Raw genomic sequence first — 27460 nt, 5'->3', positions numbered from 1 at the left:
GGCAGCTGCTTTGGAAAACAGTTTGGCATTTCCTCAAAAGTAAACATAGAATTACCATATGACCCAGCAACTACACAAATCTTCATAATATCAAACATGGAAACAACTCAAACACCCAGCAACGGGTGAAAGTGTAAAGGAAATGGGGTTGACCGGCACAACGAACAGCCCTTGGCGATAGAAAGCAGCGGAGCTCGGATGCTGGGGCGTACCAGGAAGCAGGGTCAGCACCTGGGACCAGGCGCCTGTGCCGGGCTCCCCACACCCCTCCCGTGGTCCTCCCCACACCTCTGCCATCTCCCCGACCAGGCGCCTGTGCCGGGCTCCCCACACCCTCCCGTGGTCCTCCCCACGCCTCTGCCATCTCCCCGACCAGGCGCCTGCACCGGGCTCACCACACCCCTCCCGTGGTCCTCCCCACGCCTCTGCCATCTCCCCGACCAGGCGCCTGTGCCGGGCTCCCCACACCCCTCCCGTGGTCCTCCCCACGCCTCTGCCATCTCCCCGACCAGGCGCCTGTGCCGGGCTCCCCACACCCCTCCCATCGTCCTCCCCACGCCTCTGCCATCTCCCCGACCAGGCGCCTGTGCCGGGCTCACCACACCCCTCCCGTGGTCCTCCCCACGCCTCTGCCATCTCCCCGACCAGGCGCCTGCACCGGGCTCACCACACCCCTCCCATCGTCCTCCCCACGCCTCTGCCATCTCCCCTCAGCTTCAGCCCCACTGTCATTCACCTCATCCACAGGTGGCTCAACCATTTCTGTATTTCCTGTCAGTCTCCTTGATGTGCTCCTGACACAAAAGCCTGCGTGAGGCTTCAAGAAGACTATTTCGGGTGGGCCTTTGGTGCAGTCTGACTGGCTGCCTCACTTGTCCCACCTCCTGCCCTGCTCTAGGCTCCCTGGGCTCCTGCCATCTGGTCTGCTACCCCAGGGCTGCCACATGAGTTGATCCCCACCATCTTCTCCTGGAGGCTTGCCCTGAGCTCCTCATCTAAATGAAGCATGCTAGATTTGCTCTCACAGCCTTACCCCCGTCCTTCAGAGCACACGCCACAGTTGCCAACTGTGTGGATGTGTTCCCTGTACTAGACTCTGAGCTTCAAGAGACAAACGCTTTACCCCTGCACTGCCAGCCCCCAGCACCACTGACTGTCACTCAGTTATCCATGCACTGGATGACCAGAAAGGAACGACTATCCATTCCAGCTCTGAGGACGCTGCCTGGTGCTACTCCTCCTCCTCCCACACCAGAGACCCCAATCACCCAACACGTGATCACACTCAGGACGTGCAGTGCTGCCAAGCCTCAGGGCAGCCAAGCTTCTCCCAATACTCAACCAGAGCCCTTCACAGACCAAGTACATGCTAATTAATTCCAGTTTGTAAATCCTAATGTTGGTTCTCTATGTGAAATGAGGCCTATGTTAGGTGTCTCATCCTTGCATCTGGGGCCCATGCCTGGCTCTGCAGGTCACTGACAAGAGTCTCTGCCCTGCGGCATCTCCCAGCCAGAGGCACAGGGTCACCAACAGGCAAATTCTGCAAATGACTTACTATTTAAAATACATCAGAATGGGTCAAGGGTGGATAATAACTTCAGGTAAGTTCTGATGTTTTCCGCAAAAGAAATTAACGAATATGGCCGGGCGCGGTGGCTCACACCTGTAATCCCAGCACTTTGGGAGGCCAAGGTCAGTGGATCACGAGGTCAGGAGATTGAGACCATCATGGCTAACACCGTGAAACCCCGTCTCTACTAAAAATACAAAAAACTAGCCGGGCGAGGTGGCGGGCGCCTGTTGTCCCAGCTACTCAGGAGGCTGAGGCAGGAGAATGGCGTGAACCTGGGAGGTGGAGCTTGCAGTGAGTGGAGATGGCGCCACTGCGCTCCAGCCTGGGCGACAGAGCGAGACTCCATCTCAAAAAAAATAAAAAGAAATGAACGAATAAAGCTGGAGTTAGAAGGAAGCTACTGCGCACCCCTTCGCTCTTCCTAACTGCAAGCTGACTCTGAAGGTGGGGCTCAAGCTGAGAAGTGCTCCCCTTCAGGAGACAGTCTCTCTCTACACGGTGCAAACACCACCCTCCCACCTGCTCACTGACCCCAGATGCCTGCTCACCTGGGTCTGGCCAGACACTCCAGTCACGCAGAGCTGCTGGCTCCGGCTGCACCTCCCTGCCGCCTGAGGTGCGCTCTTTTTGTGCCTGGTCAATAGCCGAAGGCTCAGCTGCCGATACCCCTCCTTTCCAGACGAGATACCCCTTCTCCAGAAAGCCTACCTGAACGCCACACCCCTCCCGGCCATCCACCCTCGGGTTCTCCCTACAACCCCAGGCACATGGCCGCCTCCACCGCCCGCCTCCGCCGCCCACAGGATGTTAGCACAACTCACTCCCGTGTCCCCCAACAGAGGCCTGGTCTGTCTCCTCCCTGTCGGGGGTATCTGACTGCCAAGTGGCTGGCACATACCCGCGACAGGAGGGGGCGAGATGAGTGTGGGTGGGCCTGGCAAACACAAGACCAGGTGTGAGAGACCTGCCAGAGCAATGGAGACGGGTTCTGCCCAAGTGAGATTCATCCTGGGCCCCAGTGGCCTTGGGCAGAAAGCCCCACACCATTCCTGGACGCTCTGTGATTCCGGCACATGCTGCAAATGAGGGTCTCAGGCACGTCACAGCACTACCGCCTCCCAGAAGTAGGAATTTCCACAGCACGGCTGAATTCTGAATAGAAAATAAAAGGTCAACACAGCTGCAATCAAACAGAAACATAGCACCTAGAGCTTCAGAAGCTGCCCCCCTTTGTCAGGCACACATGCAGCCGACAATCAGATCCCAAGAAAGCTTACACTGCGGAGGCTTCAGCACAGCCCCGAGCGCCAGGAGGAACATGCTGGCCACCAATGTAATCCCAGGCAACGCTTGAAGGGACTGTAACAGAAAACCACTAGGAGTATCTCAAGGCAAACAGTAAACTCAACCCATGAAGGAAGCATCAGCCACTCTGTCTGCATAGTGTTGGGGCCTCTAGTAGTTTAAAGTAATAATCAAGGCCGGGCGTGGTGGCTCAAGCCTGTAATCCCAGCACTTTGGGAGGCCGAGACGGGCGGATCACGAGGTCAGGAGATCGAGACCATCCTGGCTAACAAGGTGAAACCCCGTCTCTATTAAGAAATACAAAAAAAAACTAGCCGGGCGAGGTGGCGGGCGCCTGTAGTCCCAGCTACTTGGGAGGCTGAGGCAGGAGAATGGCACAAACCCAAGAGGCGGAGCTTGCAGTGAGCTGAGATCCGGCCACTGCACTCCAGCCTGGGCGACAGCGCAAGACTCTGTCTCAAAAAAAAAAAGTAATAATCAAGAGAAAAAGCAGAGGCTGGGCGCGGTGGCTCACGCCTGTAATCCCAGCACTTTGGGAGGCTGAGGGGTGGATCACAAGGTCAGGAGTTCAAGACCAGCCTGGCCAAGATGGTGAAATCCCATCTCTACTAAAAAATAAAAAATAAAAATAAAAAAAGAGAGAGAAAAAGCAGAAAAGATGAAAGGAGAATGGCAAGAAAGGAAAATAGACTCAAACACTGTAGGCCAAACAAGGGGTTCTAGACCCTGTGTCCAGCACCCTGGCTGCCAGGAGCTGGGGGGACAGTGGTGCTCCCACACTTTACATCTGTCTACACCGCCAGCACTGTGCTCTGTGTGCACTGTCTTAGACCAGCCTGCAAGAGGCTGGTTCATCGGCCTCTTAGTGTTGAAATTAATTTTTAAAACTCCTATTATACACAAATAACACTCAGTAATTTACAGAACCCACTGAGACTCAGCCATGCTTCCGCTTCGCAACAACCTTGAACAAATAAGCAGGACAAGCATCTTATCTGCAGATGACAGCTCCAGTGCTTAACTGACTTATCTGTGCTCAATCACACAGGCACGATTAAGTCAATGTTTAACTCAAGTCTTCTGCACGGAAAACAGTATAGCATCTGCTACCACCTGAAATTTGACACTGATAAGGGGCCAGGCACAGTGGCTCACGCCTGTAATCCCAGCACTTTGGGACGCAAAGGCAGGAGGATCACTTGAGCCCAGGAGTTCAAAACCAGCCCGGGTAACATGGTGAAATCCTGCCTCTACAAAAATTACAAAATTAGCTGGGCATGGTGACATGCACCTATTGTCCCAGCTACTTGACAGGCTGAGGCAGGAGAATCGCTTGAGCCCAGGAGGTCAAAGATACAGTGAGCAGAGATCATGCCACTGACCTCTAGTCTGGGAGATAGATCAAGAACCTGTCTCAAAATAAAAAAAAAAGAAGAAGAAGAAAGAAAAGAAACTGATCGGGGACTCATCGCCTTGCCACAGCCTCCAGGAACACATCTGCACCAAGGTCCTCAGCGGCATGCAACCTTCTGACCCTCACCTTGGGATGTTCTCTTCTGAAAAATCCTAGTCACTCTTGTTTTTAACAGCTTCATTGAGATAGAATTCACATTACATACAATTCACCCAATTAAAGTATATGATTTTAGGTTATTTTTAGTATACTCACAGACATGTGCACCTTCACCACAGTCAATTTTAGAATATTTTCATTATGCTAAAAGAAATTCCACACCTCTCGGCTGTCATTCCCCAGCCCTTGGCAACCACCAATCTACTTTCTACCTCTACAGATTCACTTCTGGACACTTCACATAAACGGAATTCTCATGAGATCCTTGGGGTGTCGCTCCACAAGCCAGAAACCGCTGTGGCCAGTGGTGCCTTCTGCCTGAGTATTGCTCATGCCCGCTGGGATCGTTCTGCCCACTCAGCCTGGCAGGCTGCGCTCAGCTCGCACTACTGGCCCAGATCCCACACCTGCCAAGTGCAAGCCAGGCGCAAAGTGGCAAGGGGTGTGTGGGCAAGCAAGCGCAGGGTCAGGCCACCATGCATAGCCAGGCATGCCGGCTGCAGCAGGGCAGCCTGCTCCAGATGCCAGCTCTGTGCGAGGCTGCGGCTTGACCAGATGTACTGCACACGGCTTCTGCTGTGGGCACCTGCATCTGGACGAGGGGAATGCAGTGGCACCCAGAAGCTTGGAGATGCCAGGAACTACAGAACCCCAAAGAGGATGTCACAGCCCTGGCTCGAGAAGACCGTAGGTCTGGGCTCCCCAAAGTGTTGCAGCTCTTCTCTCCTTTTCATTGCCTGCGACGTGGTGAGTGGTGGACGGGGGCGTGTTTCAGCCCTGCTTGTGTTGCAGCTCATTTAGTCCCACCATTCAGCAGGTCCCAAGTTCTTGTCACATATCCAGGAAGTACGTGGACAACTGGAGAGTGAGTGAGGTGGAGAGGAGCTTCACTGTGCGACAGAACAGCTCTCGGGAGACCCACAGTGGGTAGCTCCTTTCTGCATGCGGGTTGTCCTGATGAATGTCTGGCTCTCAGCAGAAAGGAGACTCGGACTGGTTAGCTCCTATCCTATCTGAAGGCGGGCTGACCTGTTGCTTGCCTGAGTCTGGCTGAGTCCAGGGTTTTTATGGGCTTCAGAGGGAAGAAAGCGTGTGCTGATTGGTCCATGGGTGGCCGTGGGCATGCCCAGAAAAAGCACCATAAGTTCTTACTCTGGTCCATGGAACTGGCAGCCCAGCCCTCAAGCTTCAGGCTGTCCCTGACTTCAACATGGGGCTTCACCAGGGACCTGCCCCTTTCCACCCAGGAGCCTGTCTGCCTCCTGCTGCCATCAACCTGCTGTCCATGGTGCCCAGGCTATTCGTGCTGAGGGGCTCCTGCAGGCCTGTGCCACACTTCCCTCAGCCCCTCCTCGGGCTCCCTCCAGTGCTTGCTCGTCAGCACCCAAAGTCCAAAGGGGGCTGAGGAGGCAGGCGGCTGGCATGTCAGTTTTGCCCCAAGTATATGCACACCTGGCCAGGTTGCAACAGTGCCTGGGTTCAGCCTCAACTTTGTTCCAAAACTGACGCGGGCGCCAGGAGCAGGGAGAGGGCAGGCAGTGGGAGCAGGCACTTCTGAATCTGTAGGGGAAGGGGGGCTTCCTGAGTCCCCGAGAGAGCAGCGATGTCTGGGTCCATAGCCACAGCCAGGCAGCTGCAGCTGCGCCCAGGAGGGCCGGTCTCCCACCCCTCCAACTTGGAAGGGGGTGCGGCTCCTGCCTGTTCCCAGGTCCCACCAGCTCCATGGACCATGCAGCCCCAGGCCACCCCCACTGCAGCCAGCATCATGGCAGCAGCCACTCCAGACAAGTCACTAATGCCATTAGAATCATACAGTATGTTTCCAGCTTCTTTCACTCAGTCTTTTTTTTTTTTTTTTTTTGAGACAGAGTCTTACTCTGTAACCAGACTAGAGTACAGTGGCATGATCTCGGCTAACTGCAACCTCCGCTTCCCGGTACGCCACCACGCCCAGCTAATTTTTGTATTTTTAGTAGAGACAGGGTTTCACCATGTTGGTCAGGATGGTCTCAATCTCTTGACCTCGTGATCTGCCCACCTGAGCCTCCCCAAGTGCTGGGATTAGAGGCGTGAGCCACTGCACCCGGCCAGCATATTTTTAAGGTTCACACACATTATAACATGAATCAGTAACTCACTTCTTTTTATTGCCAAATAATATTCCATCGCAGGGATGGACCACATTCTGTTTATCCATTCATCCGCTGATGGACATTTAGGCTGTCTCCACTTTCTGGCTGCTGTGACCACTCACGGACAAGTTTCTGGGTGGATGCGTATATTCCCAGTCACTCAACCAAAAGAACACACAAAAGGTGAACCAGTTTCCAACTGAGACACTCATTTAATTTGACCTACTATATTATTTAAAATATAGAGAGATGAGATAATTAGGAGAAATAAATGACCAAAGGAAATGCAGAAATAAAGACACTAAGAGACAAGAGCAAACCCTGATGTGACGGAATAAACGGTGATCGAAGAAAGAGACGCTATTTCTAGAATGGGTCCTACAGGTACATTTGCAAAACACTGTGCCTACAGCTTTGCTCATGACTGCACAAAAATGCCACAGCACCTCCATATAGCAGAATACAGTGCAGCCATGGAAAAGAATGTACTGGAAAATGTACTGATATGGAAAGGCCTCTCAAACATAGTTGAAAAAGGCAAGGTTCAGAAACTTTTTAAAAAGAAAAGAGTAAGGAAAAAAAATACATACACTTGTTTGCTTGCAAAGTTACAAAGTATCTCTAGAAGAATACACAAGAAGCTGGTCTAGCAAGGCTTCCGGGGAACCAGGTGCCAGGGTAAACACTAGGAGGCTTCACTGAGCTCCCTTTGTACTTTCGAACCATGTCTATCATCTGCTCAAAAATATTAATAAACAAAATTGAAACTTTCTAGGAAGCCAAAATAGAGAATCTGTGAGAATCAAGACATTTATACTTTGGAAAGCAAGTTACAAGAGAGGCCCAGGAAGCTGGAAGCAGCCGACATGGGAAATGGGTCAAGGAGTCCCTCCCACTGCCGCACCAGCCATTCTCTGAGGGCAACTCCCCATTCTAAACCCAATCATCTTTACTGAAGCCCGTGCTCAAAAGAAAATGTTGCAATCGACAGCAAGACATTCCGAACACAAACCGCCAGGTGCCATGGCTCCTGTCTACAATCCCGGCACTTTGGGAGGCCAAGGTGGGAGGATCACTTGAGCCCAGGAGATGGAGGCTGCAGTGAGCTGTGATCACACCACTGCATTCCAGTCTGGGCAACCCACCCCGACCCTCTCCACAAAAAAAAAAAAAAAAAAAAAAAAAAAAAGGAAATACAAATGTATCTGTTACCCTCAAGGAATTCTCAGTTCAGAGGAGAAAATATTACGTGATTGTGCAGTGACCAAAAGCACCACCTAGAGCACTATGGGAGGGGGTGGAGCACCTGAGGACAAGGCAGGGATTCAGGAGGTGCTCCTGCGGACATTACCTGAGTCTGAGTCAAAGGGCTAAAGGAGCCAGAGAGCTTGGCTTAGTTTTGGAAGGAGGGACGCTAAGCAAGGCTTGGCCCATGACCACATGGCAGTTTTTCTGGAGAGCAGAGTCGGTTGGGGTCACGCAGGGCTGTGGAGCATGGTCCAAGAGGCACTGGGGAGCCAGGGAGGAGAGCCGGGCAGCAGACTCACTTGCCCAGACGCTCCGAGTCTGGTGCCATCCTGTGCACTGTAGGATTTCAACAGCATCCCTGGCCTCCACAAATCCCTGGCCATCCCCTCCTAGTTAGGACAACCAAAAATGTCTCCAAATATTGCCAAATGTAGCAGGGGCGTGGGGAGTGGTGTCAGAATGACCCCCAGGGAGACCACTGCCCTATGTATATCATCTGAGCAGCTACGTGGCAGAGACAGGGGAGTGGCTCAAGGCTGGGGCAGGGGAGCCCCAGGAGGCACAGCCTAGTACAGGAAGGACATGGCACAGGCCCTGCTCAGGCAGGGGTTCTGATCACTGTTCGGGGGAACTAGCAGCAGGACCTGGAGCCGCACCACATGGCAGTTGAGAGGAGGACCCAGCGTGCCAAACTTCTAGGTGGGGACCAAGCTGATGGAGGCTCCAAAGCCCCAGAGGGTTGAGGCCAGAAGTGAATGTGGGTGCTGAGGCTGAGCCACCCCAGGGGCTCTCGTGCATGGAGGCTGGCTCCAGCCTCCAGCGTCTGAGGCTGAGGGGTGACGTCCAGCTGCACCTTCAGCCATGGTGAGACGGCCCAGACAACAGGTGCGGGGTCCTCAGCTCTCTTCAGCACAGCGTCCGTGCAGGGGTGCACCCTCCCCACACGAAGGCCGTGCGCCACACCCTGCTTTGGTCCACGGACCCTGAGATGCCAGTCCAGGATGGTGCTGGAAAAGACACTAGGTTTCTGCCACTCTCTTGCCATAAAAACAGCATGTGCCAAATAGGGCCTGGTCCTGGGTCTGGAAATGAAGACTCTTGGGAAAGAGTCACAAGGAAATGAAATGTGAGCAGGAATCCGCCTCTGCTGCTGTGAGCGCTGCAGTGCTGGGGTTGCTACTGCAACTCGCCCTAGAGAAAGCTGTCCAATAAACTCCCGGATTTGGATTTCTTCCGTCACCAATCCGTCCTACAGGACATTGCCAATTAAATCTCCCTAAACCATTAATCAGGACATCCCCTGCTCACAAAGCTGTCTGCAGTGGCTCCCTGTTAGCTAGAAAATTAAAATCTAGGCTGGGCGCGGTGGCTCCTGCCTGTAATCCCAGCACTTTGGGAGGCCGAGGAGGGTGGATCACGAGTTATGGAGATCGAGACCATCCTGGCTAACACAGTGAAACAACATCTCTACTAAAAATACAAAAAATTAGCCAGGCGTGGTGGCATGCACCTGTAGTCCCAGCTACTCGGGAGGCTGAGGCAGGAGAATGGGCTGAACCCGGGAGGTGGAGCTTGCAGTGAGCTGAGATAGCCCCACTGCACTCCAGCCTGGCCAACAGAGCAAGACTCTGTCTCAAAAAAAAAAAAAAAAAAAGAAAATTAAAATCTAAAGTCTTTAACTGGAATTCAAAGACCTTCTCATTATGACCCTTATCCCCCATTATTCCTTTATTCCATTATTCCTTACACAACCTTTAAACTGCTAGACACCACACATAACCAACTTTCTCACCTTTGCCCCCAAAATGTGAAAATACTTGTGTCTGCAGTGCTATGTCCCTACTCTCCACTCTTCACATCCCACTGTGTGCGGTTCAGCTACAAGACCACCTCGACTTGAAGCCTCCCTTCACTGCTGCAGCCCCCTGCAATTATCTCCCCTTTAAACTTCTAAAGCAAACTCTTCTGTAAATGGGCCAGATAACACAGGGTTTAGGCTTTGTGGGTCACACAGCCTCTACACAAGGAGTCAGTTCAGCCAGAGCAGCCATGGACAATACAGAAATAAACAGGTGTGGCTGTTGAATAAAATCTTATTTACAAAAACAGGCAGAGGAGTCTGCTAGTGGTGCTGTAGTGTACTGACCCCTGGTCTGGAGCACTGGTTAGGCCTTTAATCACAGAAGGGCTCATATCTGTAGCAGACTTTTTCTTTTTAAGCTTCCTGAAAGCATGTCTGTGGCACTACAATGTAAGTACAACTGAGCATAAATTAGATGTTCAATTTTAAAACTGCAAAACAATAGTTGGAAAACACTTGCATAAAAAATTGAAAAAATATTATTAATGCTAAATATTATGATTTTCCCACAGAATTTCAAAAACTCAGAAGAAAGGAGTGGAAACTCACACCAAATGTTACACCAAGAAAAATTCCACCCAATGAAGCCTAATAGCAGCCACTAATCTCTTTTCACAATACACAAACTGTGTCAAAGACTGGTATGAGTTTCATAACAAGATTATCAACTGGAGGGGGGTGCTATTTCATGTTAACAAAACTCACAGATGTATGATAATAAAATTACTTTGTCACCATCACATTTCAGGGGGTTAGCAGGATGGCAGGCACCAGTGACCAACACGAGTTTTAGGAGAGACAAACCCTGCAAAATCCTGGTCTCAGGTGTCTTGATACCAAACACAGCAGAAGTGGCAGAGGAGTTGGCATGCAGACCAGCTGAGGAGGACCCCAGCGGGTGGAAACAGTGTGGCAAGGCCATGGAAGTCAGGGTCAGACTCAATCTCAGGGCACAGTGAAGACTTGTCAGACAAACTTGGGAACAAGTCTAAGTGGCGGATAAAAGGCACAACGAGGCAAGCACAGGGGCAGCAGAGACAGCCGATGTTGGAGGGTAAGGATTTCACCTGCTGAAGAAAGGTAAAGAGAAGGGACAGGAGACAGGCAAGGCAGGGTAGTCCAGCTCTGCGAGGGAGTCTGTCCAGCTCTGCAAGGGAGTCTGCTCCACAGGCTGAACACCAGAGTCTGCTCTTTTGAGCCATGCCTTGTGGTGTCTTTACAGGACACCTGCAAAGTTAACTGTGAGACGCAGCGCATAAGGTCTATGACACAGGACCATGAGTCAGCAAAGAGGCACAGCAGAGGGGCTTTGCTAGTAGAAGTAGGTGTCTCAGTATAAGAGCATATTTCATGGACTTTTTTTCAACAGCACCAAAGAAACCGGTACAAGCCTACCAGGAGGCTGCATTCTCTGAACTGCTGTTGATAAATTGTTCAAGGACATGCCAACTCTCCATGTAGCATGCAGCTTCCACAGCCCATCCCAGCATAGAGGTAGGAGACAAAGCTGGGATGGGCATTTAAAAATCTATTTTAGGCTATTTTTGTTACCACTATCCAAACATTAAATATTCTCACCTTAAATGTCACAAATCTCAAAACACGCTACTAAAGGTGGAAGGGTTTTCCCTAATCTTTGTGTCACACAATATAAAGGCGATGAGATGCGATTTTCTAAGGTAAAGCTAAGACACAGAGGGAAGAGGTGACCAGACTTGAGGAGGATCATCTCCTTGAGAAATATGCGGAATCTTTCCACCACGTTCTGAAGCAAGTTAAATCTTACTTCTCACAACAGCTTAGCAGAATGTTACACTGCTGGTGATTCCACCTTCTCACTTTCTGTTATGTCCTCCCTGTCACTTAATGTTTATTTTAATAAATCACTTCTCCTGTTGCAAGGATAATATTGAGAAGTACAACAATGGCAGGCTGGGTGCAGTGGCTCATGCCTGTAATCCCAATACTTTGGGAGGCCAAGGCCAGTGGATCACTTGAGCTCAGGAGTTTGAGACCAGTCTGGGTGACATGCAAAACCCATCTCTACAAACAAAACAAAAAAATTAGCCAGCTGTGGTGACACACACCTGTCGTCCCAGATACGTGGGAGGCTAAGGTGGGAGGATGCCTTGAGCCCAGGAGGTTGAGGCTGCAGTGAGCCATGATCGCACCACTGCACTCCAGCTTGGCCAGCAGAGTGAGACCCTGTCTCAAAAACAAGAAAAAACTGGCTGGCCACGGTGGCTCATGCTTGTAATCCCAGCACTTTTGGGAGGCCGAGGTAGGCGGATCACCTGAGGTTGGGAGTTCAAGACTGGAGACCAGCCTGACCAACATGGAGAAACTCCGTCTCTACTAAAAATACAAAATTAGCCTGGCGTGGTGGCACATGCCTATAATCCCAGCAACTCGGGAGGCTGAGGCAGGAGAATCACTTGAAACTGTGAGGCAGAGGTGCAGTGAGCCAAGATTGCACCATTGCACTCCAACCTGGGCAACAAGAGTGAAACTCCATGTCAAAAAAAAAAAAGGCTTGGCAGTTTAGTTCAGAGAGCATTACTTTAAATCTTACTTTTGTCAACAACAACCTTACATGACCCTAAGGACAATAAGTGCCAAACTTTTTTCTCTAAGAATTTTTTTTTTTTTGGCCGGGCGCGGTGGCTCAAGCCTGTAATCCCAGCACTTTGGGAGGCCGAGGCGGGTGGATCACAAGGTCAGGAGATCGAGACTATCCTGGCTAACATGGTGAAACCCCGTCTCTACTAAAAATACAAAAAACTAGCCGGGCGTCGTGGCGGGCGCCTGTAGTCTCAGCTACTTGGGAGGCTGAGGCGGGAGAATGGCGTGAACCCGGGAGGCGGAGCTTGCAGTGAGCCGAGATCACGCCACTGCACTCCAGCCTGGGAGACACAGTGAGACTCCGTCTCAAAAAAAAAAAAAAAAAAAAGAATTTTTTTTTTTTTTTGCCAGGCGCAGTGGCTCAGGCCTGTAATCCCAGCACTTTAGGAGGCTGAGGCGGGCAGATCGCAAGGTCAGGAGATCAAGACCATCCTGGCTAACACAGTGAAACCCTGTGTCTACCAAAAACACAAAAAATTAGCTGGGCGTGGTAGCGGGCGCCTGCAGTCCCAGCTACTCAGGAGGCTGAGGCAGGAGAATGGCATGAACCCGGGAGGCAGAGCTTGCAGTGAGCCGAGATCGCGCCACTGCACTCCAGCCTGGGCAAGAGTCAGACTCGGTCTCAAAAAAATAATAATAAATAAATAAATAAATAAAATAAAAATATTCTTTTTTTTTTTGTATTTTTAGTAGAGACGGGGTTTCACCATATTGGTCAGGCTGATCTTGAACTCCTGACCTCAAGTGATCTGCTCACCCCAGCCTCCCAAAGTGCTGGGATTACAGGAGTAAGCCACCGCACCTGGCCATGAACGTCTTAAAACAATCTTACATAATAATTAATCTAAGTATGTGAGGCTTGTTTCTCTTTTATCTTTATAAACATGTGTTCATCCAAATATGACCTCAGCTTTATTGTGTAAGAAACCAGCGCCACAGACGTCCAGCTTAATGTCAACTGGAAGTTTACATTACACTGGCAGTGCTGGGGAAACTGAAGACCCACTGACCCGGCACTCGTACCCCGGAAGCACCAGCTCTTGTCGGTAATAGCAATTCCTAACTTTCTAAAACACAGTGTGCCAGGAACAAAGTGTTTCACAAGTCTTAATTCACTGGGTCCTCACGACAACCCTGAGACCAATATTATTAGTGTTCCCATTTTACAGACGAGAAGCCAAAGGCACAGAGACCTTGCCGAAGACCACGAAGCCAGTAAACAGAAGAGTTGGGCCTCAGAGGCGGGCAGCCTGGCTCCAGAACCCGCCCTCCTGTCCACTCTGCCCCCTGCCTCTCAGCAAGACAGCTGGCGAGACCAAGGACAGGGAGCGAGGCGCCACCCCCTTCATTCACTCCAAGGATTTATGGCCACAGAGCCTGCGCCCAGGGCGGTTTATGGAATGAATCTCCTCGATTTACAGCCACACCTCCTATCAAATCGCCTTTCCCTCCCCTGGCGCGAGAATCGCACCTTGCTCATTGGGGATCGGGCGCCGCCGACGGAACCACCTGCTGTTCATAGAGGGCACCTAGGACGCAGTGTCCAATTCCTCTCACTGGCTTCAAACGGCAAATCTACGTATTGTTGCACCAGGTGGCACGTGAAGCCTCGCCACTGTAGGTTTTTCAGCAGAGGTCACTGGAGGTCTGGTTAAACCCGTACAGCGCTGAGGGGGAGGGGGCCCGGCTGCGTTTCCGAAGCTGCGCAGCGCCCACAGCAGCTGCTGGTGGGAAGCGGCTCGGAACACACCCACAGCTGCCAAGGAGCCGGCTGCACGTTTTAAAATAAAAAACGTCCTGGGCCCCAAAATGCACAGCCTGCCTCGCTCGCGGCTCGCGGCCCGCGGCACGGAACGCTGCCTCCACCCACAGCACTCCAGCAACTGGGAAGCAACCGAGGGAATTCCAGCTGGGGGGGCAACGGGGAAGGGAAGGCTCCGAGCGCCGGAGCCCCAGCCCGCGCCTGCCGCAGAGGCGAGGCCGCGGAGCCCACCCGCAGGCGGCCATGACCCCACCTGGAGACGCCCATGCCCGCTCCCCGCGCCCCGGGGACAAAGCCCGAGCCTGCACCGCAGCGCACCGCAGCCCTGCACCCGGGCCGCCCTTCAGGACGCCGGCACCAGCCCCGACCGGCAGGCACCCACCTTGTCCCCACTCCGACGCCGCCCGGGAATGCGGCCGGCGCCGGAGCTCATGCTGGGCACACGTGCACCCACACCCACCACGGGCGGGGTCCCCTCACACCCCCCTCGGGCAGGGGCACACTCACACCCACCTAGGGCCGGGTCCCCTCACACCCCCCTCGGGCAGGGGCACACCCACACCCACCTAGGGCCGGGCACACTCACACTCCCCTCGGGCAGGGGCACATCCACACCCCCCTGGGGCCGGGCACACTCACACCCACCGTGGACAGGGGCACACCCACACCCACATTGGGGCCGGGCACACTCACACCCACCTAGGGCAGGGACACAACCCACCTTGGACAGGGGTACAGTCACACCCACTTCGGGTCGGGCACACGCGCACTCACCCACCCTCACACTCCCAGCCCGGCCCGTCGGCGCGCACCCGGGCCCCGTGCGGCCTCGGCCCCTCGCGCCTCGGCGCCCCCCGCCCGTCCTGGCCCCGCACGCCCACGCCCCCTCCCTCCAGGGCCCAGTCACCGCCCCTCCCGCCGCTGCAGTAGCCGCGGGCCTGGATTCCTCGCGCTGCCGGGCCTGGAGCCTCCGCCGAGGCTGGGCCAGGACCACGGGGACCGCAGCGCCGGCCCCCTCCGCCATCTTCCCGGCCCGCGCCGCCCACCGCCCGCCGCCCGCGCTCTCACCGGCCGGCTGCGCGCGGGCCGCGCCGCCACACTCCCTCATCCCGGCCCGCGCGACGCGCGTGAGCCGTCCGCCGCTCCCCGGCCTCTCTGCTGCTCCGCCGCCGCTGCCGCGGCAGCCTGTGCTGTCGGCGTCCTCCGTCGCCGCCGCCGGCCCAGTGCGCGGCGGCCGCGCGTCCTCCCGTCACCAAGCGCAACCCCCCGCCTCCGGCTCCGCCCCCGCGGCGGTCCCCACCCGCCGCCAGGGGGCGCTGCCTCGCGAGGCCGCAGAACGCATGCGCTGGCGCGCGGCATGCCGGGAGCCGGAGTCCCGCGGAGGGCTCGCGCGGCATGCTGGAGCCGCCTGGCCCCGCCCCTCCGCCGCGCCAGAGGCGTCCCGGGCGGACCTAACGTGTGAGTTAGCGGTGTCTTCCCGTCTCTTTTGGTGCAGAGCAATTACCATCTGACACGTCTCAGTGTGGTTTGGTGTAATTTTGCCTTTTCAAACCACGTTGGGCTTCCCGAGTCTGAGATTTCACTTTTCTTCGACTCTGGAAATGCAGCCATTCTTCCTCAAGACGTGGGCTGCCCTGTCCCTCAGTCCTTGTGGCGGGCTCGTGTCTCTCAACCTCCTATTATTCTCACCCTTTTAGCCCTGTCACCTTTACTCGGTAGTTCACTCAGCTGCAGCTCGACTAGTGCTACATTCGGCATTTTCTAATCTGCATTCAGCCTGGTCTTCTAGATTCTCTTAGTGCCATGTGCGTTTCTGGAAATTAAATCTGACTGGCATTTCTGAAGAAATGGAGGCTAAACAGCCTGAAGCTTCGACAGTAGAAGACGGGGGCACACACCCTTCAGTCCTAGACATTCCCTGGGTCCTCAACCATGAGAAGCCGCAAAGGGCTGAAAGGCCCCCGTCAAAAGTCATTCCTGGAGCTCCACCTCCTGCCCTGCAGCCCACTCGCCTTGCAGAGACTCTCCCCCCTCGGGGAGATCTCCCGTTGGGCTGTCTCGCTGCCCGCGCTTCCCTGTTGGGCCGTCGTCACTCTTCACTCTTCACTCTTCATACACAGGGCTCTGCTTTTTCGCCTCCTCCCGCTCCCTCTCCACTATATTCACTAGAAAACCCATCTGGGCGAGCCCAACTCTTCTCCATGACTGCTGAAGAAAATCACACATCCAGGCTGACTGCCTTCACCTTGAACCTGTGACCACACACTTAAGATGAGCACTTTTCACCCCCGTGACCACACACTTAAGTAATTAAAAATATACAAAATATTTATAGAAGACATGTAACTCTTTTTTTTTTTGAGATGGAGTCTTGCTGTGTCACCTAGGCTGGAGTACAGTGGCACGATCTCAGCTCATTGCCACCTCTGCCTCCGGGGTTCATGCAATTCTGCTGCCTCAACTTCTTGAGTAGCTGGGATTACAGGTGCCCACCACCACTCCTGGCTAACTTTTTGTATTTTTAGTAGAAATAGTGTTTCACCATGTTGGCCAGGCTCCTCTCAAACCCCTGACCTCAAGTGATTCACCCACCTCAGCCTCTCAAAATGTTGGGATTACAGGCGTGAGCCACCACGCCTGGCCAAGGACACTTAACTCTTTAAGGACTTAAAAAGAAAATCTAAAGTTCCATCTAATGGATGGGGACCTGTGCGGTGGCTCACAGCTGTAATCCCATCGCTTTTCCAGACTGAAATTCGAGACCAGCCTGGGCTGCATAGGGCAATCCCGTGTCTACAAAAAGAAATTTTAAATTAGTCAAGAAGCTGAGGTGTGAGGATCACTTGAGCCTGGGAAGATCGAGGCTGTGGTGAGCTGTGATCAAACCACTGCACTCCAGCCTGGGCAGCAGAGCAAGACCCTGTCTCAGAAAGTAAATAAATAATAAATAAATAGAGGAACATACCATGCTCATGGACCAAGTGGCCCTAACATAGTAAAGATGTCGATTCTTCCTAAAGTTATACAGAAATCCAAAATGTTAATAATCTAAATTCCAGCAAGATTTTTTGTTGTTGTTGTTGTTGTTGTTGTTGTTTTGTTTTTTGAGACGGAGTCTCGCTCTGTCGCCCAGGCTGGAGTGCAGTGGCGCGATCTCGGCTCACTGCAAGCTCCGCCTCCTGGGTTTACGCCATTCTCCTGCCTCAGCCTCCTGAGTAGCTGGGACTACAGGCGCCCGCCACCGCGCCCAGCTAATTTTTTGTATTTTTAGTAGAGACGGGGTTTCACCGTGGTCTCGATCTCCTGACCTTGTGATCCCCCTGCCTCGGCCTCCCAAAGTGCTGGGATTACAGGCGTGAGCCACTGCGCCCGGCCTCCAGCAAGATTTTTTGAGGACTATAACAACATATTTTAAAAATTGCACAAAATAGGCCGGGTGCGGTGGCTCATGCCTGTAACCCAGCACTTTGGGAGGCTGAGGCGGACGGATCACGAGGTCAGGAGATGAGACCATCCTGGCTAACACGGAGAAACCCCATCTCTACCAAAAATACAAAAAAATTAGCCAGGTGTGGTGGCGGGCACCTGTAATCCCAGCTACAGGCTGAGACAGGAGAATGGCATGAACCCGGGAGGTGGAGCTTGCAGTGAGCCGAGATTGCACCATTGCACTCCTGCCTGGATGACAGAGTGAGACTACGTCTCAAAAAAAAAAAAAAAAAAAAAATGCACAAAATAAAATAGATCTAAAAATAGCACATCCAGTTGTGAAGGAGGACACGAACGGGGACGGACCCTGCCAGAGATTAAGGTCTACTCCAGAGCCCGGTTGTTTCACAGGCCCAGAAACATGCAAGGGAATGGAGCAAAGAGTTTGATCAAAGCCACACATAAAAACTAACAGAAAAAGGTCTATTGTTTAATAGAGACTCTGTTTGTGAGCTACAGGGAGAAAAACGAAGTTGGATTATGGAATGAGACCAGCACTTCTGCTGTTCTTCCCAACTTCTTCCCACCTCCCCTTTTCCCTAGTTTATAAGGCAGGAGAAAAGGGAGAAAGCACTAAGTTGGAAAGAAACAGAAGTAAGATAAATAGCTAGACGACCTTGGCGCCATCACACGGCCCTGGTGGTTAAAATAATAGTAGTAATATTAACCCCTGACCAAAACTACTTGTGTTATCCGTAAATTCCAGACGTTGTATGAGAAAAGCACTGTAAAACTTTTTGTTCTGTTAGCTGATGCATGTAGCCCCCAGTCACATTCCTCTCGCTTGCTCTATCTATCAAGACCCTTTTACGTGGACGCCTTAGCGTTTTAAGCCCTTCAAAGGACTAGGAATTTCTTTTTCAGGGAGCTCGGCTCTTAAGACGCAAGTCAGCCAACGCTCCCAGCCGAATAAACCTCTTCCATCTTTAATCCGGTGTCTGAGGAGGTTTGTCTGTGGCTCGTCCTGCTACAGGATCCCTGGGCCACACTGGGGTATTTACACATCCATATTCCTCTCCTAGGGAGGTGCCCAGGGCTCGCCTGGCACATGGCAGGGTGACTGCAAGTTTGACTTTTTTTCCTACACGTATTTAACTAGAAGTAAGTTTGATTGGCCGGGCGCGGTGGCTCACACCTGTAATCCCAGCACTTTGAGAGGCCGAGACGGGCGGATCACAAGGTCAGGAGATCGAGACCATCCTGGCTGACATGGTGAAAACCTGTCTCTACTAAAAACACAAAAAATTAGCCGGGCGTGGTGGTGGGCGCCTGTAGTCCCAGCTACTCGGGAGGCTGAACCAGGAGAATGGCGTGAACCCGGAAGGCGGAGCTTGTAGTGAGCCTAGATCGCGCCACTGCACTCCAGCACTCCAGCCTGGGCATCAAGCGAGACTCCGTCTCAAAAAAAAAAAAAAAAAAAAAAAAAAAAACGAAGTAAGTTTGATTTTTTAAGAAGCCACCACAGCTCTCGCAAGTCACAGCTTCTGTTCTCACTAACACCTGCTGTGGCCAGTCTTTTGGTTTTCTTTTTGTTTTTTGTCTTTAAAATACATAACATGCAATTTACCATCTTAACCATCTTTTTTTTTTTTTTTTTTGAGAAGGAGTCTCACTCTGTTGCCCAGGCTGGAGTGCGGTGGTGTGATCTCGGCTTGCTGCAACCTCTGCCTCCCCGGTTCAAGCGATTCTTCTGCCTCGGCCTCCCGAGTAGCTGGGACTACAGGCAACCACCACTACACCTGGCTAATTTTTGTATTTTTAGTAACATGGGGTTTCACCAAGTTGGTTGGCCAGGCTGGGATTACAGTTGTGAGCCACTGCGCCTGACTATTTTAATTTAATTTTTTTTTTTTAAAGATAGAGTTTTTTGCTCTTATTGCCCAGGCTAAAGTGCAATGGCATGATCTCGGCTCACCGCAACCTCTGCCTCCCCGGGTTCAAGCGATTCTCCTGCCTCAGCCTCCCGAGTAGCAGGGATTACAGGCGCCCGCCACCACGCCGGGCTAATTGTTTGTATTTTTAGTAGAGAAGGAGTTTCACCATGTTGGCCAGGCTGGTCTCAAACGCCCGACCTCAGGTGATCGGCCGGCCTCAGCCTCCCAAAGTGCTGGCATTACAGGCGTGAGCCACCGTGCCTGGCTTCTTTTTAATTTTTTGAGAAACCACCAAACTTTTTCACAGCAATTGTTATTCATTTATTTTTGAGATAGAGTTTCACTCTTGTTGCCCAGGCTAGAGTGCAATGGCATGATCTCAACTCACTGCAACTTCTGCCTCCCCAGTAGCTGAGATTCAAGCGATTCTCCTGCCTCAACCTCCCCAGTAGCTGAGATTACAGGTGCCTGCCACCAGGCCCGGATAATTTTTGTATTTTTAGTAGAGATGGGGTTTCACCATGTTGGTCAGGCTGGTCTTGAACTCCTGACCTCCTGCCCACGTTGGCCTCCCAAAGTGATGGGATTACAGGTGTGAGCCACTGCAAAATTGTACCATTTTACATTCCCATAAACAGTGCATAAGGGCTCCAATTTCGGCCGGGCGCGGTGGCTCAAGCCTGTAATCCCAGCACTTTGGGAGGCCGAGACGGGCGGATCACGAGGTCAGGAGATCGAGACCATCCTGGCTGACACGGTGAAACCCCGTCTCTACTTTAAAAATACAAAAAAGTAGCCAGGCAAGGTGGCGGCGCCTGTAGTCCCAGCTACTCGGGAGGCTGAGGCAGGAGAATGGCGTGAACCTGGGAGGCGGAGCTTGCAGTGAGCTGAGATCCGGCCACTGCACTCCAGCCTGGGCGGCAGAGCGAGACTCCGTCTCAAAAAAAAAAAAAAAAAAAAAAAAAAAAAGGGCTCCAATTTCTCCATATCCTCTCTAACACTTGTTAATTTCTGTTTTTTTAATAGTAGTCATCCTAATGGGTGTGAGGTGATATCTAATTGTGATTTTGATTTCTGTTACCCTAATGATTAGCGATGTTGAACACTTATTCATGTACTTATTTGCTCTTCTTATATTTTCTTTTATAAGGTGTCTGTTCACATCTTTTACCTGCCCCCCCCTTTCTTTTTTCCTTGAGACAGGATCTTGCTCGGTTGCCCAGGCTGGTGTGCAATGGTATAATCTCAGCTCACTGCAGCCTGGACCTCCTTGGCTCTGGTGATCCTCCTGCTTCAGCCTCCCAAGTAGCTGGAACTACAGGTACACACCACCACACCCAGCTGAATTTTTTTTTTTTTTTTTTGTAGTTTTGTAGAGACGGGTTTCGTCATGTTGCCTAAGCTGGTCTCGAACTCCTGGGCTCAAGTGATATGCCTGCCTCAGCCTCCCAAAGTGCTGGGATTACAGGTATGAGCCAACTTGCCCAGCTATTTTGTCCATTTAAACAAATTGAGTTTCTGGGCTGGGCATGGTGGCTCACGCCTATAATCCCAGCACTTTGGGAGGCCAAGGCAGGTGGATCACAACGTCAGGAGTTTGAGACCAGCCTGACCAACATGGTGAAACCTCGCCTCTACTAACAATACAAAAATTAGCTGGGCGTGGTGGCACGGGCCTGTAATCCCAGCTACTCAGGAGGCTAAGGCAGGAGGTTCAATCACTTGAACCCAGGAAGTGGAGGTTGCAGTGAGCCAAGATTGCTCCATTGCACTCCAGCCTGGGTGACAGAGCAAGACTCCAATTCAAAAAAAAAAATGAGTTTCTGGCCGGGTGTGGTGGCTTATGCCTATAATCCCAACACTTTGGGAGGCTGATGTGGGTGCATTACTTGAGACCAGGAGTTCGACGCCAGCCTGGCCATGTTTTTAGTAGAGATGAAAACCCATCTGGCCGGGCACGGTGGCTCACGTCCGTAATCCCAGCACTTTGGGAGGCCAAAGCGGGCGAATCACAAGGTCAGGAGATGGAGACCATCCTGGCTAACACAGTGAAACCCCATCTCTACTAAAAAAATACAAAAAATTAGCCGGGTGTGGTGGTGGGCGCCTGTAGTCCCAGCTACTCGGGAGGCTGAGGCAGGAGAATGGCATGAACCCGGGAGGTGGGGCTTGCAGTGAGTCGAGATCGCGCCACCACACTACAGTGTGGGTGACAGAGTGTGACTCTAACTCAAAGAAAACCCGAAAACCTGTCTGTACTAAAAATACAAAAATTAAATGGGCGTGGTGGTGCACTCCTGTGATTGCAACTACTCAGGAGGCTGAGCTATGAGAATTGCTTGAATCTGGGAGGAGGAGGTTGCAGTGAGCCGAGATTGTGCCCCTGCACTCCTGCCTGGGTGACAGAGTGAGACTCTGTCTCAAAAAAAAATTTTTTTTGAGTTTCTGACCAGGCACAGTGGCTCACACCTGTAATCCCAACACTTTGGGAGGCCAAGGCAGGAGGATTGCTTGGGCCCAGGATTTCAAGACCAACCTGGGCAACATAGTATGACCCCATCTCTACAAAAAACAAAAAAATAAAATTAGCCAGGCATGATGGCATGTATCTGTAATCCCAGCTACTCAGGAGGCCGAGGTGGGAGGATTACTTCAGCTTGGGAGGTTGAGGCTGCAGTGAGCCATGATCACACCACTGCATTCCTGCCTAGGTGACAGTGAGATCCTGTCTCTTAAAAAAAAAAAGAATCAGGGCACGGTGGCTCACGACTGTAATCCCAGCACTTTGGGAGGCCAAGGCAGGCAGATCATGAGGTCAGGAGATGGAGACCATCCTGGCTAATACGATGAAACCCCATCTCTACTAAGAATACAAAAAAAAAAAAAAATTAGCTGGGCATGGTGGCAGGCGCCTGTAGTCCCAGCTACTCAGGAGGCTGAGGCAGTAGAATGGTGTGAACCTGGGAGGCAGAGCAGTGAGCTGAGTGAGCTGCACTCCAGCCTAGGCGACAGAGCGAGACTCCATCTCGACAACAACAAAAAAAATTAAAAATTAAAAGTTAGATTTCTTGTTGTTGAATTTTGAGAGCTATTTATGTATTCTGGATACAAATCTTTTGTTGGGTATGTACTTTGTAAAGAGTTTCCCTTGGGCTGGTCTCTTTTTAAAGCTTCGTTACTAGGGACTCCACGAGGAGAACAGATGGGAAGGAGCATACTTCGTGCAGGAGGAGGGAGTCTGACAGGTGGGGCCACCCCAGAAGTTTTGGCGCGCCCTCCCAGGGAGACTGAGTGCCCTTTGGGTGCACACCCTACCGTCCCTCTCTTTGGCCCTGCTTGGATTCCGGTGAGCCTTTCCTGCTGGTTCCTCTGGTTAAACCCACTCTTAGCAGGAGACGTGGAGGGAACGTTTGGATGGATTATAGACACATAATGTTTTCAGGTTAGAGGACAAAAACCAGGTGATGCTGAGTAACGGGGTTTGCTGGTGGGCTCTGAGGGACAGGGAGGAAGATCAAGTATGTCCAGCCACCTGCAAACCTCCCTGGTGGCCTTGGTTTCTGCCACCCTGGCCGGCTTGGCCAGTCCCAGGTGCGCTTGTGCGGGGCTCCTCAAAGCAGACCGAGCCGCTCTGCTGGGCTGGCACTGGAGACACAGCATCCCCCACTTGGCTTCTCTCTTGGCAGCTCTTCTCCCTGAGTCTCACCTCCCTGCTCCCCGGGTGACAATCCAGTGTGCAGACCTTGGCTCAGGACACTTCCTCAACTAGTGACTGTGTCTGGGGAAACAGGATTGATTTGCAGGCACAGCTGGCTCAGGAAGCCCCACAGACAGCTGCTTGGAGGCCTTTCCTCACGTGGATCCAGGAGAGAGCTGACTTTGAGGGCCTCGTGAACCATCCACGATGACTGCCCTGTGTCTGCTGGAACCCAGCAGGAAGTCCTGCTTGGGCATCCGCACCTAAAATGCCAATGTCTTTGGTCTGGGATCATCTGATTGCAAGTGTGAGAAACAAACTCACCCATCCAAACCCAAAGAAAGGACTTAGAGACCCAGAGAACAGCGAAAGTGAGACTTTTAATGACGGTCTTGCAAGGTCGGGTGTCTGGTAGGCAGGCACACCCAGCACAGTCTCAACAAGCGATTCATCCCCTAGTGCGCAGGTCCCTCCCCGGTTCCTCATAGGCTGAGCACTGTGGGGTCACAGTCTTCCCGGAGGTCACCTGTTGACTGTGGGGCAGAGGCTGCAGGTGTTTTCTTTAGGGTTGTCTTGCTGCATTTTGTTGCAGCCCACAATGCATTGCAATGCTAGTCTGCTCAGGGGCCCTTTAAGTATTTGATTTATGACCTAAGTAGCTGGGAAGGCTGATAAGAACAGACAAAGGAGCTATTTTGCAGGCTAGTAAACTTTCATCTCAGACTAAACTTCTTTGGATCAAGTGAGAACAATTAAGCGGCGGACGGGGGGAGGAGGGAGTGCGGGGGTGCGGGGGGGGCAAGAAGCAGGCATTGGCTATCCAAGCAGTGGCCTAGTTTATCCTGTTTCTTCTGTAGTTTGCTGTCCTAAACCGATTCAAGGCACTTTGTCATGGAACTGGACCACTCTGTACATTATTTCCCTCACAAGTAGAGGCTACACAGGCTCCTAAAAGTGTAGAGAACTCACTGGAAGCCATGGGAGCTTCTTACAAGCAGACGGCATGAGGCTGACAAAGGGCCTGGAAAGGGCTGGCACTGCTGTCTCCCGACAGCCTTTGGCTTCCCTGCTCTCTCTCCCCTCCACTTCCCTCTTTCTCTCTGTCTCTGCCTCTCTCCTCCTCCCTCTCTCTGTCTCCTTCTCTATGTCTCTCTCTCTCTGTCTCCTTCCCTCCCTCCACTCCCTCTCTACCCTCATTTGACTATTCAGCTTCTCCATGCAGGGGCTCCCCCATGCCCTGCCCCAGCTCTGTGGAGTCTCTTGGCACCAACCCTGGCACTAAATGGGATGTATGTTACTAGCCTAAGGAGGAGTCGGGGTGGGATCTGTCTCTGCTGGAGACAGATGTCAGCCCCTTGGCTGTGCACCCACAGTCATCTGGTCCAGTCAGCATGGCGGGGGGGCAGCCCCAGGACAAGCATGTGGACCCACACAGGTCCCACAATGAAGCGATTACTTGATTACTTGCTTAACTATAAATCCTCCTCAAAGTCATCCCCAGTGGCTGCTCTTAGACATGACATCAGGGACCACTGAGAAAGGTGCTCACTGGGTGCTGTGGACTGGCTTGCTCTTCACACAGGGACTGTGTAGCTCAGGGCTGGGCCTGCAATCCACCTCACCACTAACGCTCCACTTGGCCCCCATAAGCCAAACCAGATGCATGAACTAGCTAAACCATCATAAAAACACGAGGAAGAGAAGAGAACAAAATGTGTATTGTAAAATTCTTTTTTTGGGGGGGTGAGACAGCGATATACTCTTGTTGCCCAGGCTGGAGTGCAATGGCCCGATCTTGGCTCACTGCATCCTCCGCCTCCCGGGTTCAAGCGATTCTCCTGCCTCAGCCTCCCGCGTAGCTGGGATTACAGGCATGTGCCGCCACGCCCGGCTGATTTTGTATTTTTAGTAGAGATGTGGTTTCACCGTGTTGCCCAGGCTGATCTCGAACTCCTGACTTCAGGTGATCCACCCTCCTCGGCCTCCCAAAGTGCTGGGATCACAGGCGTGAGCCTCTGCACCTGGGCTTTTTTTTTGTTTTGTTTTGTTTTGAGACGGAGCCTTGCTCTGTCGCTCAGGCTGGAGTGCAGTGGCGCCATCTTGGCTGACTGCAACCTCCACCTCCCAGGTTCAAGTGATTCTCCCGCCTCAGCCTCCCAAGTAGCTGGGATTGCAGGCATGTGCCACCATGCCCAGCTAATTTTTGTATTTTTAGTAGAGCTGAGGTTTCTCCATGTTGGCCAGGCTGGTCTCGAACTGACCTTGTGATCTGCCTGCCTCGGCCTCCCAAAGTGCTGGGATTACAGGCGTGAGCCACTGCACCTGGCCTTTTTTTGTTTTGTTTTGAGGAGTCTCGCTCTGTCACCCAGGCTGGAGTGCAGTGGCACAATCTCGGCTCACTGCAAGCTCTGCCTCCTGGGTTCATGCCATTCTCCTGCCTCAGCCTCCCGAGTAGCTGGGACTACAGGTGCCCGCCACCTCGCCCAGGTAATTTTTTGTATTTTTAGTAGAGACAGGGTTTCCCCGTGTTAGCCAGGATGGTCTCGATCTCCTGACCTTGTGATCGGCCCACCTCGGCCTCCCAGAGTGCTGAGATTATAGGAGTAAGCCACCGTGCCAGGCTGCCCAGCCGTAAAATTCTTTGAGAGATTTGTTTCCCAATGAAAGCAGGCTTTGTTCTGGTTTTAGTTATTAAACAAATACTGATTACACACTGGTTTAGGCACCGGGGTACAGCACTAAATGAAAAGGAATGTCCCTGCCCTCCAGGAGTTTACATTTAGAAAGTTTGCGGGAAAGACAAATAAGTAAGTGTGTCACGCAGTGCTGCCATATGGAGCCAAGTGCAGTGGGGACAAGTCAAGCAAAGTGGGGACGGAGACGGGGAGGCTGCAGAGAAGAGGTCTTTGTAGACAACAGAAGGGAGGGAAGGGCTGAGCCGAGCAAATAGCAAATAGAGAGGGCAAAGGAGAAAGGCAGTGCAAAGGCCCTGGGGCAGGAATGACTGGAGGCCTACCGCGAGGATAAAGAGCAGACTCCATGTTCAGAGAGGAGAAGGAAAGGGAGGGCGAGGACCCGCGGACCTGAGTGAGTGGAGGGGTGGGGGGATGGGACTTGTGTTTTAAAGGAAATATTCTGGTTGTTGTGAGGAATAGGCTGCGTGGGGCAGGGGCCGGGTGGTGGCGGACTTGGGGGAGCAGCAAGAGCTGGAGCCAAAGGGAGGTCAGCCTTGGTGGCACAGCAGTGTAGGTGGTGGGGAGTGGGGACTGCAGGGTCACCAAGAAGTTGGGTAATGAACGTTCACTGTTTCCATTTTCCCCGCTGCATGTGCATCCCTGGGCCTTAGCCTATGCACTGGCTCCCATTTCCATGGATGTCCCAGAGTGGAACGGCTCAGCCCAAGGACAGGTGCATTTGTGAATTTCATAAATGCCCCTAGATTGCTTCATAAAGTGCCTGTGGAAATGTACCTTGCCACCAACTGTGTGTTAATGCCGTTCCCCCCTATATGAGTCAGCTTTCGCTGAGTTGTGCAGGTAGTAACAACTCCCAGATCTCAGAGATTTTCGACATTGGAGGTTCAGGCCTTACTTGTGTTATGCACCTGCTCTTTAAAGATCTTCATGCTGGTGTCAGCACTATAGAGTGTCTGTCCTGGACCGGCTGTTTTCATGGCAGTGCAGCAAAAGCTATGCTGGATTCTTATAACATTTCAGGCTGCTGAAAGGTGGCAGCTGTTTCATTGATTAAAGCAACATCATCAGTACAGGGGGGCCTTCTCCTTCCATAAGGAGGGACACTGCAAATCTCATGGGTGGGCAGGGATGTTGTAGGCAGGAGTTATTGCAACAGAGTATAATCGATCAGCACCAAGTGCTATTGCTTTTTACATTTTTGCCAATATGATGAATGAGAAGTGACAGTTATTGTTCACACATTAGTTTTAAGTTGCCCATTGATTAGTGAGGTTGAGCATCTTTTTCATGTTTATTGGCTATTTGGATTGTACCATCTAGCATCCATTCATTTTTATTTATTTATTTATTTTTTTGAGGCGGAGTCTTGCTCTGTCCCCTAGGCTGGAGTGCAGAGGCGCCATCTCAGCTCACTGCAAGCTCCCCATCCCGGGTTCACGCTATTCTCCTGCCTCAGCCTCCCGAGTAACTGGGACTACAGGCACCCGCCACCACGTCCGGCTAATTTTTATGTATTTTTAGTAGAGACGGGGTTTCACCATGTTAGCCAGAATGGTCTCGATCTCCTGACCTGGTGATCCACCTGCCTCAGTCTCCCAAAGTGCTGGGATTACAGGCATGAGCCA

At 52.2% G+C, this 27460-nt stretch overlaps 1 protein-coding gene across 3 annotated transcripts in view; it reads right to left on the bottom strand.

Moving 5' to 3' along the window:
• The window catches only part of LOC105464231 (Rho GTPase activating protein 39), a 143702-nt gene extending 128328 nt beyond the window's left edge, over positions 1 to 15374 (bottom strand). For 2 of the 3 annotated variants that reach the window (XM_011711914.2, XM_011711917.2), the window contains exon 1: positions 15148 to 15370. The gene's annotated coding sequence lies outside the window, so the exon portion shown is untranslated. Of the gene's footprint in view, positions 1 to 15147 lie in introns of all 3 variants that reach the window. The other variant, XR_976713.3, reaches the window with a different exon arrangement.
• Between the last annotated feature and the right edge of the window lie 12086 nt (positions 15375 to 27460).

Source organism: Macaca nemestrina, chromosome 8 (genome assembly GCF_043159975.1).
Source record: "Macaca nemestrina isolate mMacNem1 chromosome 8, mMacNem.hap1, whole genome shotgun sequence".
In the NCBI taxonomy this organism is placed as follows: domain Eukaryota; kingdom Metazoa; phylum Chordata; class Mammalia; order Primates; family Cercopithecidae; genus Macaca; species Macaca nemestrina.
Note: the sequence above shows the minus strand (reverse complement) of the source record. Positions and strands in the feature narration are given on the sequence as shown.